Here is a 16,468-nt window from a genome sequence, read left to right as displayed (position 1 = left end):
ACGGGCCCAGCCGCTCCGCGGCATGTGGGATCTTCCCAAACCGGGGCGCGAACCCGGTTCCCCTGCATCGGCAGGCGGACGCGCAACCACTGCGCCACCAGGGAAGCCCTAGGCTTTCCTTTTTAAAAAAAATCTCCAGGCACCCCACCCTTATACATCTTAATAAACTGATTCTTATTGGCAGTTTAGCTAAAACTCTGTCAATCTTTGATTATTATCATAAATAGAGTTGAAGTTAATACTAAAACTGTGATTAAGTCACCTTAGGTTTTACTGTAAAGTTTAGCATAATCCACTTACTGTATAATGGAATATTTTGGTAGCGTGAGGTTTCGATCTTAATATAAACTATTTAAAAAAATTTTTGGAATAGGCCATACAAGCAAATAACACAAAGTTCAAAAGGTACAAGAAGGAATTCGGTAAAATGTTGACTTTCTTCCACTCCTGTCCCACAGCCATTTAGTTTTCCTTCCCAGAGGCAACTTCTCATACTTGTTTCTTATGTATTCTTCCAGAGACATTCTGTATATATCCACCATATATATTTATAAATAACTGAATTAAAGAAAAATAGAAGTGGTAATATACTATACACACTGTTCTGATCCTTTCTCTTTTTTTTCATGTAGTATATCTTGGCGATCATTCCATATAAATACGTGTAGAACTGCCTCTTTTTTTTTGGTTGCCACAAGGCATGTGGGATCTTAGTTCCCCAATCAGGGATTGAACGGGTCCTCCCTGCATTGGCGCAGAGTCTTAACCACTGGACTGCCAGGGAAGTCCCTGTACCTCATGTTTTAAATGGTTAAAATAGAATTCCGTTCAATGCATGTACCATAATTTATGAAAATTAGGATTTAAGGAACATTAGCCTAACAACATGAGCCTTAATGTTTGTTCTGGGTCATGCAATATGCTAAGTGCTTATCTTGTTTAATTCCCATTATCCTCATTTTGGGGATGAGGAACCCAAGGTTGCAGAAGTTAGTTGTCTAGTTAAGTGGCAGAATTTGTTTTGAATGTGGACATTTGATGAAAATGCAGTTAGAGGTCAATTTAATTGTAACTAAAGTTGCTCCCTCCCCCTCTTTTAGTAAAAGAAAAATTTAAGTTGAAACATTATTCAGTATTTAGAGTCTGATGTAAGTTTGTTTTCTCTCCTTTTCTTGATGTTTTGGGGGGTTATTTACTGTTGACATTTGTTTTATCTCCTTTTTTTCATCTTTTCAAGCCTACTGTTTACTGCAGTGTAATGTGAGGGAAGCACATTACACTTAATGTTAAACAAAAGAAGGAAGTAAATAAAGGAAAGGAATGAGGGGAAAGGAAGAGCATGTTCTTTGTTTTTATGCTTCATTTAAGCTTTCTTTCTTTTTTTTTTTTTTTCCTTAATTTACTTACTTATTTGGCTGCCTGGGGTCTTGGTTGCAGCATGTGGGATATAGTTCCCTGACCAGGGATCGAACCCGGGCCCCCTGCATTGGGAGCGTGGAGTCTTAGCCACTGGACCACCAGGGAAGTCCCCATCTAAGCTTTAATGCCAGCCTTGGCTCTAAGACATCTTGGAAACTGGAAATGTGAAAACTTTAGGGGTCCTAAAATGCTGTTCATTCAGATCACCTAACTTTAAATTCCTTAGGAAGTACAACTTATGAATTCCATTTTTGGATATATGTATTTCCATTAGTTAGATTATTAAACAATTGAAAGTATCAATAAAATTTGGTATCTTAAATAATTTAAGTATATATGTCAATTTTGATATTACTGCTTGTTTTCTTTTAGGTCTAAGTGTATCTTCATTTAATGTAACAGTTATTCAATCTCCAGATAGTTATGGGGAAACATTTTATTTTATTTTTTTATTTTTAAAATTTATTTTATGTTGTGTATTTTATTTATTATTATTATTAGTTTTGGCTGCGTTGGGTATTTGTTGCTGAGCGCAGGCTTTCTCTAGTTGTGGTGAGCGGGGGCTACTCTGCGCTGCAGTGCACCAGCTTTTCATTGCGGTGGCTTCTCTTGTTGCAGAGCACGGGTTCTAGGCGCGCAGGCATCAGCAGCTGCAGCACGGCGGCTCCGTAGTTGTGACACACGGGTTTAGTTGCTCCGCGGCACGTGGGATCCTCCCGGACCCAGGCTCGAACCCGTGTCCCCTGCATTGGCAGGCGGGTTCTTAACCACTGCGCCACCAGGGAAGTCCCGTGGGGAAACATTTTATTGGAAATCAGAGTGGTCATGGTGTGGGTAGAAAATGCGTCGAGATTGCTAATTCAGTTGAAGTCTTGTATTAAGTGTATGGAGGGGGAAAGTGAATGAAATTGGCTCCCAGGCCTTGAATAGTTTACAGTCTTGGGAGATGGAATTAGAATAGCTAATGTTTATTGAGCCCTTTCTGTGTTCCAGGCAGTCTGCTAGCCGTTTCTTTCTCTCATAATTTTATCTCATAAAAACTCTATTATAAAGTTATTTTAAAATTTTTAAAAATTTTTTATTTTTTAATGTTTCTTTTTAAAAATTTTATATTGGAGTATAGTTGATTTACATTGTTGTGTTAGTTTCAGGTGAAACTGAATCACTTTAGTGATTCAGTAAAGTGATTCAGTTATACATATACATATATCCATTCTTTTAAAGATTCTTTCCCTATATAGGTTATTACAGAGTATTGAGTAGAGTTCCCTGTGCTATCTATAAAGGTATTGTCATCTCTATTTTATAAATGACTAAACAGGCATGGCCACTCAAGTGGTATTTGAGCCCACGCATTTTCCCTCCAGAAGCACAAACTTAACCAACCACTGTGTTCTAGCTCTTTACCATGACAATGAACATTAACACCACCATAATCTAGGCCCACCTGAAGTGTTGTAGGACTACAGAGGAGAAAGCAGCTGTGCTTGGAGAGGGGAGGGCTTTTTAGCAAAAGTGTGGAAGTGAGCTGCACCGGGCCCTTATTGGTGTATGTATAGTCCCTCAGGGGGAGCAGCTAGAGATGAAGCTTGGCAGGTGGGCTGGATTCTGGTTAGAAGAGTCCTGTATAGTATGCAAAGATGTGTAGGCTCGGGGGATACTGTTGAAGATTTCTTAAGAAGAGAAGTGATCAGGTCCATTTTAGCATGATTATCCCTGTGGCTACCTGAAAAACAGGTCAGGAACGCCTGGATGGGAGAATATTGGAAGCTTGGTGATTATTTAGGAGGAAGTTGTAGTAGTTCAGGGAGAGTGATTTAGGCTCTGAATTACTGCTGTGGTAAAGATGGAGAGCAGGGCAGCAAAGGAGGGAATTCAGAGACCCTGCTTTGGTAAAATTGGCAGGATCTGGGGAAGACAAGGAAAGAGAGGAGTTAAGGTCAATTTGGGTTTCCTAGTTTGGGTAATTTAATGGCATCAAATTCCATCTATCAAAGGAAACTAAACAAATGAAAAGTAAGGTCAGAGGCATTTTAGGGGGAGGTTCCATTTTGGATATGTTAAAGTTGAGGTGTTAGTGATAATTCCAGGTAAATAATTCTAAGTAGTTGTAGGAAATATGGGATCTGAGTCTAAGAAAGGAAATATGAGGTGTTGAGAGCCATGAGAATGGAAGAACTAGCCTTGGAATATTTGTAGAATGAAAAGGAGAAAAGGCTAGGGATGAGTTCTTGAGGAAAACTGATGTTTTATGAGCAGAAGGTGACCTCATCAGAGAGCAGTTAGAGAGGTCATAGGGGAGATTGGAGAGAAGCCAAGGAAGAGAACGCTTCTAAGCGTTCTAAAACTTAAAATCAGCGTATCTATTTTACTTAAGCTAGCCTTAGAAATTAAGTTTCTTTCTTTCTTTCTGTTTTTTTTTTTTTTTTACTTTTTGGCCACACTGCGTGGCATGTAGGATCTTAGTCCCCAGACCAGGGATGGAACCCGCGCCCCCTGCAGTGCAAGTGCAGAGTCTTAACTGCTGGACCACTAGGGAAGTCCCAGAAATTAAGTTTATTTCATAGAGGCAAGGTAATATGACAGTCACACCTTGTGATTTCTTATCATTGTAGTGTCCTTCTGTATCTCAGTGTTATATTTTTAGATCTCTGTATTAACTGAAGATTCGTATTTACCTTTAGCTCACAATCTCTTCTTTAGTACATGTACATTGGAGATCTTGATTAGGTATTAATGTGAGTAGAACTCAGCCATATGAATTAGTATTATTTATTGGCTGTATAGATTAGTGGTTAAGAAAATGGACTTTGGACTTTTATTACCCAATTAGATGAACACCCTGTGTGAAACTTCATGTTTCTTGGATTTCCGTTAATGTTTATTATTATATTAGAAAAGAAGGTTCATGCCTGCTTCTGAGACTGATTAACTTCATGATAATGGTTTCTTTCAGTCAATTTTTTTTTTTAAGCATAGCACAACTTATTACATGGCATAGCTAGTGCCCAGATATGGTTCTGGGGTGGAGGGTGGGCAGATGAAATAGGGTGGGTTCAAGAGTAGAACCCATTAGAAAGGAACTTTAGAAGTCCAGAGGTGGATTATTGATCTACTGTAGATTTGCACTGTGTTATACCTCAAGAGCTTCATTCTCTTTGTTTAAGTAAATGATGAATATTTAAATGGGTTTAACTATTTAAAAAAAATTAACTTTTTTTTGGTCTGCGTCGGGTTTTAGTTGCGCCAAGTGGACTTCTCTCTATTTGCAGCGTGCGGGCTTAGTTGCCCTGCGGCATGTGGGATCTTAGTTCCCCGACCAGGCATCTAAGCGGTGTCCCCTGAATTGCAAGATGGATTCTTAACCACTTAAATCCTGGTTTTACCTATTTTGGATTTGTCTTTTCACAGAAGTACCACAGAAATAATAGATGTCAAGGGTCCAGTGCAATAATACGCTCTATAAATTCTGACAGAAGGTCATGTAGCCTCAGCTTGACTATATCTAATACTGTTTCCCTAGGCCACTCATTTTTTTACTTGTGACTAAGATTTGTTCTAATTTCTCTTTTAAGAGCCTTTTGAATATGTCTGTTCTTCCTGCTGTGTTTTGTCTTCCTTGCCTAAGGTCCTCTGTTGAGGTTACATTTTTATCTGTACCCTGCTGTGGAGGTACCTCATACTTTAATCTCCAAAATCTTTTTTCATAACCTTCTTTCACTGTCCTACTTGTCCTTCTTATTTCTTCTCTCCGTTCAGCTCATCCTAGAAGATACTTTTCAACACATTATCTATCCATATTCTTGAACAGGTGTGCCAGTTTTCAACAATTTTTAAAGCCTGAACTACATGTAGTTCTTAGTGTAGTTACTTCAGAGCTTCATAATGCAATTTATATCTTAAATGTAATTCCTGTAGATTCCATTAAAAAATTCTTATTTATATATTTGTGTAAAAAAATTTAAAATAAATGAACATAACAAATAGACGTTATTTTTCTTTATTGTTTGAAAGAAAATAGACCCCTTAGATCTCATTATTAAATAGTGTTTGAAAAGGGTGAATATTAAGGAGTTACTCAGTATGCTAGGCCATGCCTATAATTACTTCAGAATAGCTTTATTCAGATTTTTAGGCAGTATTTTACTGATTTGTTATGAAATTTAAGTACTGTTTTTTTTCCTTTTGTAAAGTTACACACATTGGCACATTTAAGATTAACTAGCTTCGAAAGGAAAAGAATGATAACTGGCAAGCATTTAGTTTTAATTTTCATAATTTTTCTATTTAAATCAAAAGCACCCTTTTAAAGCCCCTAAATCATCCTTTTATAAATAAAGTAAATGCATTCCTTGATGATGGCTTATGTTGTTTTTTTAAAGAAAGAGTTTAATTAAGATTTGATTTTCTTCTATTCTGCACTTTGTTTATTTATCACTGAATCAAACATAGGTGTTTAATGTCACTGGTAAATCTGACTTTTTGGGTCATTGATGCCCATTGCAGTTTTCGAAAAAAAGCAGCTGAATATTTCTCTTTGGGGTATGAATAGAACATAATAGAGCATAAACGGGCTGCCTGTGACCTTAGCATGGGCTTCTGTCATTGTAGGAGAACATTTCTGGTCAGTGGCCACTGTTTACAGTTTGTTAAAATCAACACAAATGTACAAAACACTCATGAATAATTGTGAACACAGTATTTGAATGGATGTTTAATAAATATGCATTAAAAATATAATTACAGTAATGAAGTTACAGCTGAAATTTTAATCCAGCCCTTTAGAAATATTAAACGTGCTTTTCCTGATTGTGCATTTTTCTCACAGCAGTTGGGTAAACATTTTAAACTGGGAATCTAAATTCCTTATATAGTTTTGATTTCATTTAACTAAGCGTGTGTTCTTTTTTGGCAACAATCTTCTTTCTCTTTGTGAAGAAGTGAAGCTCATTTTATTCCATAACTGTTACTTAGAAGAATTTTGATCAGTTCTGTCGTAGGACTAATGAACATATGGGATACCAGATGAATGATAAAATGTGACCTGGAAAGACTAGATTGTGATTTTGGTTTCATCCTATGGTACTGGATCAGTCATTTAATTTGGTATTTCCTTTTTTCTCATCTGTAGAATGGGATTAGTCATCCTAACTCTGCCTTCCTCACATGTCATCTATGAGGCTCCGATAAGTTATTATATAATATGAGAAAGTCCTTTGAAAATTATAAGAAATGTTATATAAATGTAGGGCTATGCTGGGAGTAATTGAAATATTAATATCGAAATGCTAGAGGTGGTGGATTCCAGTCAGTGAATAGGAATGGGATGAACTCAACTCTATGTATAATTACTAAAACCATTTTGATTTTCCAGGAGACTCACTTATATTAACATTGGCAAAGGGCTCAGTCTGATTTCAGTGCTTTGAATTCCAGAAAACGAAGTTTTGATTTTTCTAAGATTGTTCAGAGGGCCTCTATAGATAACCAGGGATGGTTATTGTTATCCTGGACTTAACTACCTTTTCTCTGGATATTCTGAATATCTAGAGGGTCTTAGAAAATATGAGCTACTGCTTTCATCCTGATGTTTCAAAGAAAGCTGTTGAAATTTGATTTATAGTATGCAGGTAAGTCACTAAGGTAAATTATCTTAATTTAGTAAGATACTGCTTATGAATACTGTTTTCAAAGGAACTCAAGTTGTTAATTATTTACTGTGCAGCAAGATATGAAGATAACATTTCATGGGATCATAGAATAATAGAGCTGAAGAGGACCTCTGGGTTATGTAGTTAAATGTCAGGTGGGAAGGTAGTTTCTGCCTTTATTGTTTCTTTTTGAGGCATCCTGTTCATTTTTGTATAGCCCTAATTGCTAGAAAATTCTTTAAGTAGAATTCTTCAAGTAGAGCTTTTCTGTAACTTCTCCTTATTCATCTTGACTCTTTTCCCAGGCACAACTTATATAACTCTAGTTCTCTTAGCGCTTATGACAGTTTTTAAAGTATATCTTATTCATTTATATAGTCATTTATTCATTTATCATATTATTGTTTACCTCCTTGTCCCAATTCCATTTGACAACCTTTAAAACATTAAAGACATATTTCTCCCATTCATCCGTTCATTCATTCCCCAAATATTTCTTGGTGCCATCTGTATGCTAGACACAGAGTGCTGGGATGTTGTTACTCTCTCAGTGTCAACTGTCTCTTGTCTTATCAGTCAAATCTTAATGACATGGTTTCTAGATCCTTGAACTACTTCTGTTTTTGAGATTACAGTCTGCTTTCTGAATGTCACTCTGAAAATGTGGCCCACATATCTCAATATATTCCTTTGGACATGTCTGGCCAGAGCAGTATTTCAGGTTACCTTTTCTGTGTCCTGTTGCATTAAGTTGGTGGCCAGGTCATATTCATGTCTCACCTTAAGACTCCTAGGGCTATTATAAGACAGGTCTCTTTTGTTTGTATTTGATTAGTTATTTTTTCTATTAAAAATAAATTATTTTTATTATAAAAATACTATATGTGCATAGTAGAAAATACAAGAAAGATAATTACTGTTAACTTCATTTTTATTTTTTAAGCATACTTATTAAAATATAAGATTCATTTAGTAAAGTATGCAAGTGGTAAGTGTAAAGCCTACTGAATTTTCATAAAGAGAATAGATTTGTGTAAATACAACCTAAATCAAGAAATAGAACATTTGTAGTACCCAGAGGCACCCATTGTGCACCCTCCAAGTCACTAGCTTCTTACTCCCAATGGCAGTCAACATCCTGATTTATGATACTATTGATTTATCCTTTCATCTCTTCTTTTTTCTTTTTTTAAAAAAATTAATTAGTTAATTTATTTTTGGCTGCTTTGGGTCTTCGTTGCTGCACGCAGTCTTTCTCTAGTTGTGGTGAGCGGGGACTACTCTTTGTTGCGGTGCGCGGGCTTCTCATTGTGGTGGCTTCTCTTGTTGCAGAGCACAGGCTCTAGGTGTGCGGGCTTCAGTAGTTGTGGCATGCGGGCTCAGTAGTTGTGCTTGCGGGCTCTAGAGCACAGGCTCAGTAGTTGTGCACGGGCTTAATTGCTCCGTTATCCTTCCATCTCTTGATGGACACTTAAGTTGTTTTCATGTCTTGGCTATTTAAATAATGCTGCAATGAACATGGGGGTGCAGATATTTTTTTGAGATAGTGATTTTGTTTCCTTCAGATAAATACTCATAGGTGAAATTGTTGGATTCTATTTCTTAATGAATTATGCCAGATTTATAGATTGCAAATATTTTCTGTCATTCTGTGTGTTGTATTTTCACTTTCTTGATAATCTCCCTTTTTAAAAAAAAAAAATTTATTTGTTTGGCTGTACCAAGTCTTAGTTGCAGCATGCGGGCTCCTAGTTGCAGCATGTGGGATCTAGTTCCCTGACCGGGGATTGAACCTAGGCCCCCTGCATTGGGAGCACGGAGTCTTAACCATTGGACCACTAGGGAAGTCCCGATAATGTCCTTTGATATGCAAAAGTTTTAATTTTGATGAAGTCCAGTTTATTTTTTCTTTGGCTGCTTTTGGTGTCATAGCTAAGAAATCATTGCCTAATCCAAGGTCATGAAGATTTACAATTATGTTTTCTTCTAAGCATTTTAAACTTTTAGCTCTTACAGTTATGTTTTTGATCCATTCCTACTGGGGTTTAATTGGGAGTCCTTAAGTCTGAGTTTCACAGGTGATTGTGATGTCCAGACAGGATTGGGTTTAGAAAGTCCATACCTGTTAAGAGAGATCAGGGATTGGCAACCTTTTTCTGTAAACATTCAGATAATACTTTTGTCCTTGCCTGTCATGGTCTCTGTTACAACTTTAGCTGACCCTCCATATTTGTGAGTTTGGCATCCGTGGATATAGCGGGCCAACTATTCATTCTACTGCACCATTTTATATAAGGGACTTGAGCATTTGTGGATTTTGGTATATGCAGGAGGTCCTGGAACCAATCCCCTGCAGATACTGAGGGACAACTGTACTCAACTCTGGTGTTGTAGTGTGTAAACAGCCAGAGATAGTAGACTAATGCGCATGGCCGATTTGGCCTGCAGGCTGTAGTTTGCAGAGACCACTGGACTAGGTAAATATTCATGTATACTTTATTTTTTTGGTTTGAAATTTTTTATATATTTACATTTTAAAACCATCTGGAAAGTATTTTGGTATGCAGTATGAGGGGATAATCTAAATTAATTTTTCTGTTGTCTTCCAGTTGTCCAGATGTCACTTGTTGAATGATCTCTTGGCTCGCATTGCTTAATTCATTTATTCAACAAATATTTATTGTGTGCCTATCATATGCCAGGCATTGTAGGTGCTAGGTATACAGTGAATTAAATAGGCATGGTACCTTCCCTCTTGTGACTTGCAGTCTAGTTGAGAGAGACAGACATAAAATAAATAACAAATAGATAATTACAAGTTGGGTGATAAAAGAAAAGAACAGTGAAAATATTTGGTATGCCTCCCTCTTTTATTATATATTAAATTATTCCATGAAGACTTCCTTTTGGAATATCTATTCTGTTCATTGATCTTTTGCTTATAGTGTTTTATATTTATTTTCTCATCTGGTAGTCAAGATCCCTCTCATTACTTTGCATCTTCATGATTTTCTAAGGATTTTGGAATGGATTTTGGTGGAACTGTATTTAATCTGCAAATTAATTTGTGAAGAACTGACAATGTTATAATGTTGTGCGTTTCTTTTCAATAACACTGGGTCCAGTTTCCCATATTTTCATTTATGCCTTTGAGAAAGATTTTAGTTTTCTTCCCATAGATCTTACAAATTGATTGTTACTATGACTCTTCTTTATTCTAGACTTTTAATCTTTTTTTTTTTATCTTTTTGTTTTGTTTTGTTTTGTTGTTTTTGTGTTACGCGGCCCTCTCACTGCTGTGGCCTCTCCCGTTGCGGGGCACAGGCTCCGGACGCGCAGGCTCAGCGGCCATGGCTCACGGGCCCAGCCGCTCCGCGGCATGTGGCATCTTCCCGGACCAGGGCACGAACCGGTGTCCTCTGCATTGGCAGGCGGACTCTCAACCACTGCGCCACCAGGGAAGCCCTAGACTTTTAATCTTAATTGTAAGTGGGATCCATTTTATTTTCTATTGTATTTCCAACAGGTCATTGCTGATATGTCAGAAAGAAAAAGCCATTAAAATGTTTTCCAGTATTCTCCTTTGCTTAAGAGGGGGTATAATTAAGCCACTGAGTTCTTTAAAATTCATAAGTGGCTTCCTGGAAACTTCAGGATTAAATTCAAACTGCTTATCGTTGTAAGGCCCTGTGTCACCTGGTTCCTTTATATTTTTCTAGTAGCCCAACTCCTGCCCGCTGTGCCTTTCACTTTATATCTCAATACTGAACTTGTTTCATTTTCTTTAGTGTACTATCCTCTCATATTTCACAGCCTTCTCCCAGCTTAATGCATTTCCTTCCCTTCCTTCCATTTTTCTCAGGCTAACTCCTGTTTGTCCTTTTGCTCTCAATTGAAACATCATTTCCTGAGTACCCTTATCTCCTTAAGCTAGGTTACTAGCTTTGGCTCTGTGATCTCATAGCATCCTCCTCTTCCCTTTACTTCATACCACACTTGGTTAAAGTTGTTTATCCACTTGTTTATGTCTCCCCCAGTGCCCTGTTGGTATTTTGAGTGCAGTTACAGTGTCTGTCTAGCTAGCTGTGTTTGAAGTTTTTAGTACAGAGCTTTACACGCTATAGCTGCTTTATAATTTGTGGAATTAGTTGTTCTTTATTCAGTTTTTCTATTTAATAGGTTTTCAAATGATTCTTTTCAGTATAATTAAGTTTTTGAACCTAATTGCACCTGTTGGTACTTTTATCCCATTTTGTAGCACGGCAACATCATCTTGACTGTGATACAGCACTGATTTGTCTCCTAACTTTGTGTCATCTTTGTATTTGAGGGCTAGGTCTTCATTTAGTGCCAGATTTTGTTCTCAAAGCTCAAAAAGGTGTACGTAAATCTAGTCAGTCAAAATTCTTAAAAGCCAGCTATATGAAATGTAAGGGCTTTTAGATTTATATGGAAAGGAATTTCTTTCCTCTAACACTTCAACTTTGGGCTTTTAGTAAAAAAGTTGCTGATTCACAGACATAGAAAACAAACTTATGGTTACCAAAGGGGAAAGGCGGGAGGAGGGATAAATCAGGAGTTTGGGATGGACAGATACACACGACTATATATAAAATAAACAACAAGGACCTACTATATAGCACGGGGAACTGTATTCAATATCTTGTAATAGCCAATAATGGAAAAGAGTCTGAAAAAAGAATATGTATATGTATAACTGAATCACTTTGCTGTACAGCTGAAACTAACATAGCATTGTAAATCAACTATATTTCAATTTAAAAAAAATCTGCTGCTGCTGCTGGGTTTTACAAGAGTGCCGTTTATTAGCAGAGGCAGGTAGAGCCCAGAGTGCAGTCAGGGGAGAGCTCTAGCTGGGCCTGAGTAGGATGGAGACCCCGGAGGAGTGGGTTGTTGGTTGCTCCAGGAGGCTTGAGTACGTCAAGTTAGAGGGCCTGAGAGAGGTTTGTGTTTTTTCTGTTGCCTGGCTGTGATAAATGGGAGCACAATCTTCACTTGTCTATAGTGTTATGGTGATTTTAATAAGGGCAATATCCTGGTGGTAGTTTGGGGTCACTTAGCTTGAGATCCTGTCTTGCCTATTCACTTAAATTTTCTAACATTTTGTGGTGTTTTAGTTTCTTCATCTGTAAGAAATAACAATATCTACCTTAGATTTTTTTGGAGAAGATAATATATAGAATACCTTTCAGAATTCTATCACTCATAAATTTTCAAATGAATCCAAGGTCTGCAAAGAAAACCTTAAGTTGTTAAAATGAACCTAAAGCATATAACTTTTCTGGGTTACATGGATACCTCTTGTAATCTGTTAATTTTGTATAATATCCTTAATTCTACTGAAGTCAACACATGTAATGCCTTGAAGTAGTCAAGACTCATCACAAATCGTATTGAATATTTCTGAACATACAACCGTCTAGGAAGGAGTAATGCAAAAAGATAGTTTTCTTTACCTTGAAAACTCTTTAAATTTGTACGGTCATGTGTTATCTTGCGTATCTTCAATTCTTTCCTTTAATCATAGGATACTTTTGAGCTGAGAAATCTTTACAGAATGTTTTTGAACTGAACCCCACTTTACTGACAAGTTGTATGTAAAACTTCTGCACATTAAACTACATCTCTACTGATTTTGAGTATGAAGTTGGAGATGGATTCTCAAAAAATATTTAACCTCAGGTATTAAAACAAAAAAACCTTAAGGGTGAAGCAAACCTTTAAAATAACACTTCTGAAAGGAAAATGCTTTCTTTTTGTTGAAATAGTCTGGTCCACCATTTTGCTTAAGTCTCTAAAGAATATCTCTAAGACTTTCTTAACTACCTGCCTTTGTGTAGAATTTGAAATTCCATTCCAATTTAAAGCACCAAAGAACACAGAGACCACACATCTCCTTTGTTGTTATTTCTCAGCTCTATGGAAACAGTGTCAACACAGTTAAGCTTTATGACATATGTTTTAGTCAGGGTTCTCCAGAGAGGCAGAACCAATAAGATGTATATACATTTAGAAAGAGATTTATTATAAGGAATCAGCCCATGCAATTTTGGAGGTTGACAACTCCCAAGATCTACAGTCAGCAAGCTGGAGACCCAGAGACCCAGGAGAGCTGGTAGTGTAATTCCAGTCTGAGTCCGAAGGCCTGAGAATCAGGAGAGCCCATAGTGTAGTTCTAGTCCAAAGACTGGCAGACTTAAGACCCATGAAGAACTGATGTTTCAGTTTGAGTCCAAAGGCAGGAGAAAACCGATGTTCCAGCTTAAAGGCAGTCAGGCGGAAGGAGTTCCCTCTTACTAAGGGGAAGGTCAGCCTTTTGTTCTGTTCAGGGCTTCAAGTGATTGGATGAGGCCCACCCATATAAGGGAGAACAGTCTACTCAGTCTTCTGCTTCAGGTGTTAACCTCATCAGAAATACCCTCACAGACACATCCAGAATGTTTGACTAAATGTATAGGCACTCGATGGCCCAGTCAAATTGCCAAATAAAATTAACTATCACAACATATGTCAAGATTATTGTTGTCCTCAGTGTGTGGGCAGCGTTTTCCCTCATGTTCTTAAGGTGCTTGCAGCAGTCCAGCTATCTTAATTTCACAGGTAAAAGTACAAAGGCAGGAAGGAATGAGTTTCTGTCCTGGTCTCCTTTTGAAGAGTATCAGGAGAAACTTTGGCAGAAGCTGACTTCCTCTTAGGCATCATTGGCTAGGATGGTGATCATGTGCCCAAGCTGCCATGATCCAGAGTCAAAATGGTGGAGTCAGGAGATGAATCTAGAGGGTATGACTCCAGAGCCCATGCTGCTTCCACTATAACATCCTGCCTCCCTGCTGGACCTATAGGTAACAAATGCTGGCTCTGCCACTACCTAGCTATGGGAACATGGACAGATAGTCACACATTTAGAAAACACACTTATGCCTGCTTATGGGGAAAGGTGAGATGGGGTGATGCATAAAACAAGAGTTTGAAATTAGCACAGATACCGTTCCATAAACCAAATATGTAATAGACAAGACCTACAACTTGCTCAATGAACTGGACTCAACACCCCATATTCACCCCAGAAGAATATATCTGACAAGTAAGAATCTTAAAACCTATGTATTGATATCTCTCTGTAAGTGAATCAAGTGTGTGTAAAGTGGCATAAACACAGCAGTGAAAATCAGCTAAGGCCCGTTGTAAAAATAAATTTCAAAAACAATAAACTAAGACAGTGAAAGAGAGACAAATTCTTACAAAATTCGTTCAGGGGCTGTGATGCAACCTGCATTGACCACATCTACACCCACAGCTGGATGAGACATATGGTTGGACACTCTTGGGGCTGAGAGGTTGGGTGAGGTTGTGTGAGCAAATATAGACCCTTTAAAATACTACTACGTGGTACCCACTCCATGGGTTCCAACTCTCCAGGTTCAAGGGAATCTTTTTACAGCTAAAACATGCACAGGAAACCCAGAGGATGGTACACTGTGTGAGCGGGAAAGGTTTAAAAACGCACCTCATTTTTCATCTCCTGGTGCTCGGGTTTGCCATTCCAGCCCCTTTACTAACAATCTCCCCACTTGGAGAATCAGCACCTTTAACCTCCTGTTTCGTACAGTTTGCAATTTTTCTGGAGGGTGAACGGGAAGAGGGGGAAACAATAAGAGACTAGCTGTAGGTGTTTGGACAGGCACATGTCACTCTAATTTCCCATCAGGAAGAAGAATTAACCACAGGTTCAGCCTTCCCCCCTGGAACCAGAATAGGGCCTGAAGCAATCCTGCGGTTTTGTGGCCTGCTCACAAAAAAGCAAGTTGAAAAATGGAGCTCAGGGGCGCTGCAATTCACAAACCTGCAGAGTTATAAATGATAACTATCGTCCAATGTACTTAGTCCCTCTGTGCCTCAGTTTCTTCACCTTTAAGGTAGGAATATGTTAGTACCTGCATCAGAGAGTGGTTGTGAAGATTAAATGAATGAAGGTATGTAAAGTACTTAGAAAAGTACCTGGCCCTTAGTGAGTACCCACTAAAGGTTAGCAGTTGTTGCTACTGTTGTCATTAACTATGATCTTGGTCAGTTTACTTAACTTGCAGTGCTAACTCTCTGGTCCAAATCATAGACATTTCTGGACTGTACTATTGTTAAGAGTTTCCTAACTAGTCTCTCTGCTTCCACTTAAAAAAAATTTACATATATATGTATTTTATATATATATATGTATAATAGTTTTACTGTATACCATACAATATAAAAATACATACATATATAAAAATATATGTATATTATATATAATATATAATAGCATTATTGAATACCATACTATTCCTTCATTTCTGCTTTCCTTTTGCATTTCTATTATCTTATTTTCTACAAACAGATTAATCTTTTAAAAAACAAATTGTGACACACCCCTGATCAAAACCTTCTACTTGATCTTAATCCTATCAAATTCACACTATTTACCATGGCTTACAAGACCCTACATGATCTGGTCCTTCCTCTCCTTTCCAACTTCACCTTGTAACATACTCCACCTTGTTCATTTAAATCAGCCACGTAAACTTTCTTTTCTTTCTTTGAAAATGTGAAGCTTATTTCCATTTTCACTTTAGGGTTTTTGCCAGAGCTCTTCGCTCTGCCTGGGAAGTTCTCCCAGATCTTCCTCAGGGCTGACTCCTTTGGGCCTTCAGGTGTCAACTTGTGTCACTTCCACAGGAAAGCTTTTCCTCATAATCTATAGGAGTCTTCAATCATTCCCTAGCATAGTGCTTCTCAGTCTTCAGTGTGCCTATGAAACACCTATGTATTTTGTTAAAAATGCAAATTTTGATTCAGACCCCTAGGGTAGGGCCTGAGATTCTGTACTTCTGTTGAGCTCCCTGGGGATGCCATGCTGTTGGTCAGAGGTCCTAGGATATCACTCTGTTTTATTTTCACAAGCATACTGATTATTATGTGATCTGTTGTTCCTCTTTATTTAATATTTTGTCTCTCTTCCCCTTGATTGGAGGGAAGGCTCCATAAGGAAAGAAATTTGTTTTAAATTGTTGTTTCACCAGTGGCATGAACAGTGCCTGAGCTATAGTTGGTTCTCAAGAAACCTGAGTGAATGAATCAATGAACAGATTATCCATGGATTTTTTATTATTATTATTATTTTTAACGTCTTTATTGGAATATAATTGCTTCACAATGGTGTGTTAGTTTCTGCTTTACAACAAAGTGAATCAGCCATATGCATACATATATCCCCATATCTCCTCCCTCTTGCGTCTCCCTCCCTCCCTCCCACCCTCCCTCCCACCCTCCCTATCCCACCCCTCTAGGTGGTCACAAAGCACCGAGCTGATCTCCCTGTGCTATGTGGCTGCTTCCCACTAGCT

General features: G+C 37.8%; 1 protein-coding gene across 4 annotated transcripts in view; it reads left to right on the top strand.

Annotated features, from left to right (window-relative positions):
- Positions 1 to 16,468, top strand: part of AFG1L (AFG1 like ATPase) — a 229,431-nt gene that overhangs the window by 24,856 nt on the left and 188,107 nt on the right. The window lies entirely within an intron of this gene.

This window comes from Physeter macrocephalus, chromosome 10, assembly GCF_002837175.3.
Source record: "Physeter macrocephalus isolate SW-GA chromosome 10, ASM283717v5, whole genome shotgun sequence".
NCBI classification, from domain to species: Eukaryota; Metazoa; Chordata; class Mammalia; order Artiodactyla; family Physeteridae; genus Physeter; species Physeter macrocephalus.
This window is presented reverse-complemented; position numbering and strand designations above follow the sequence as displayed.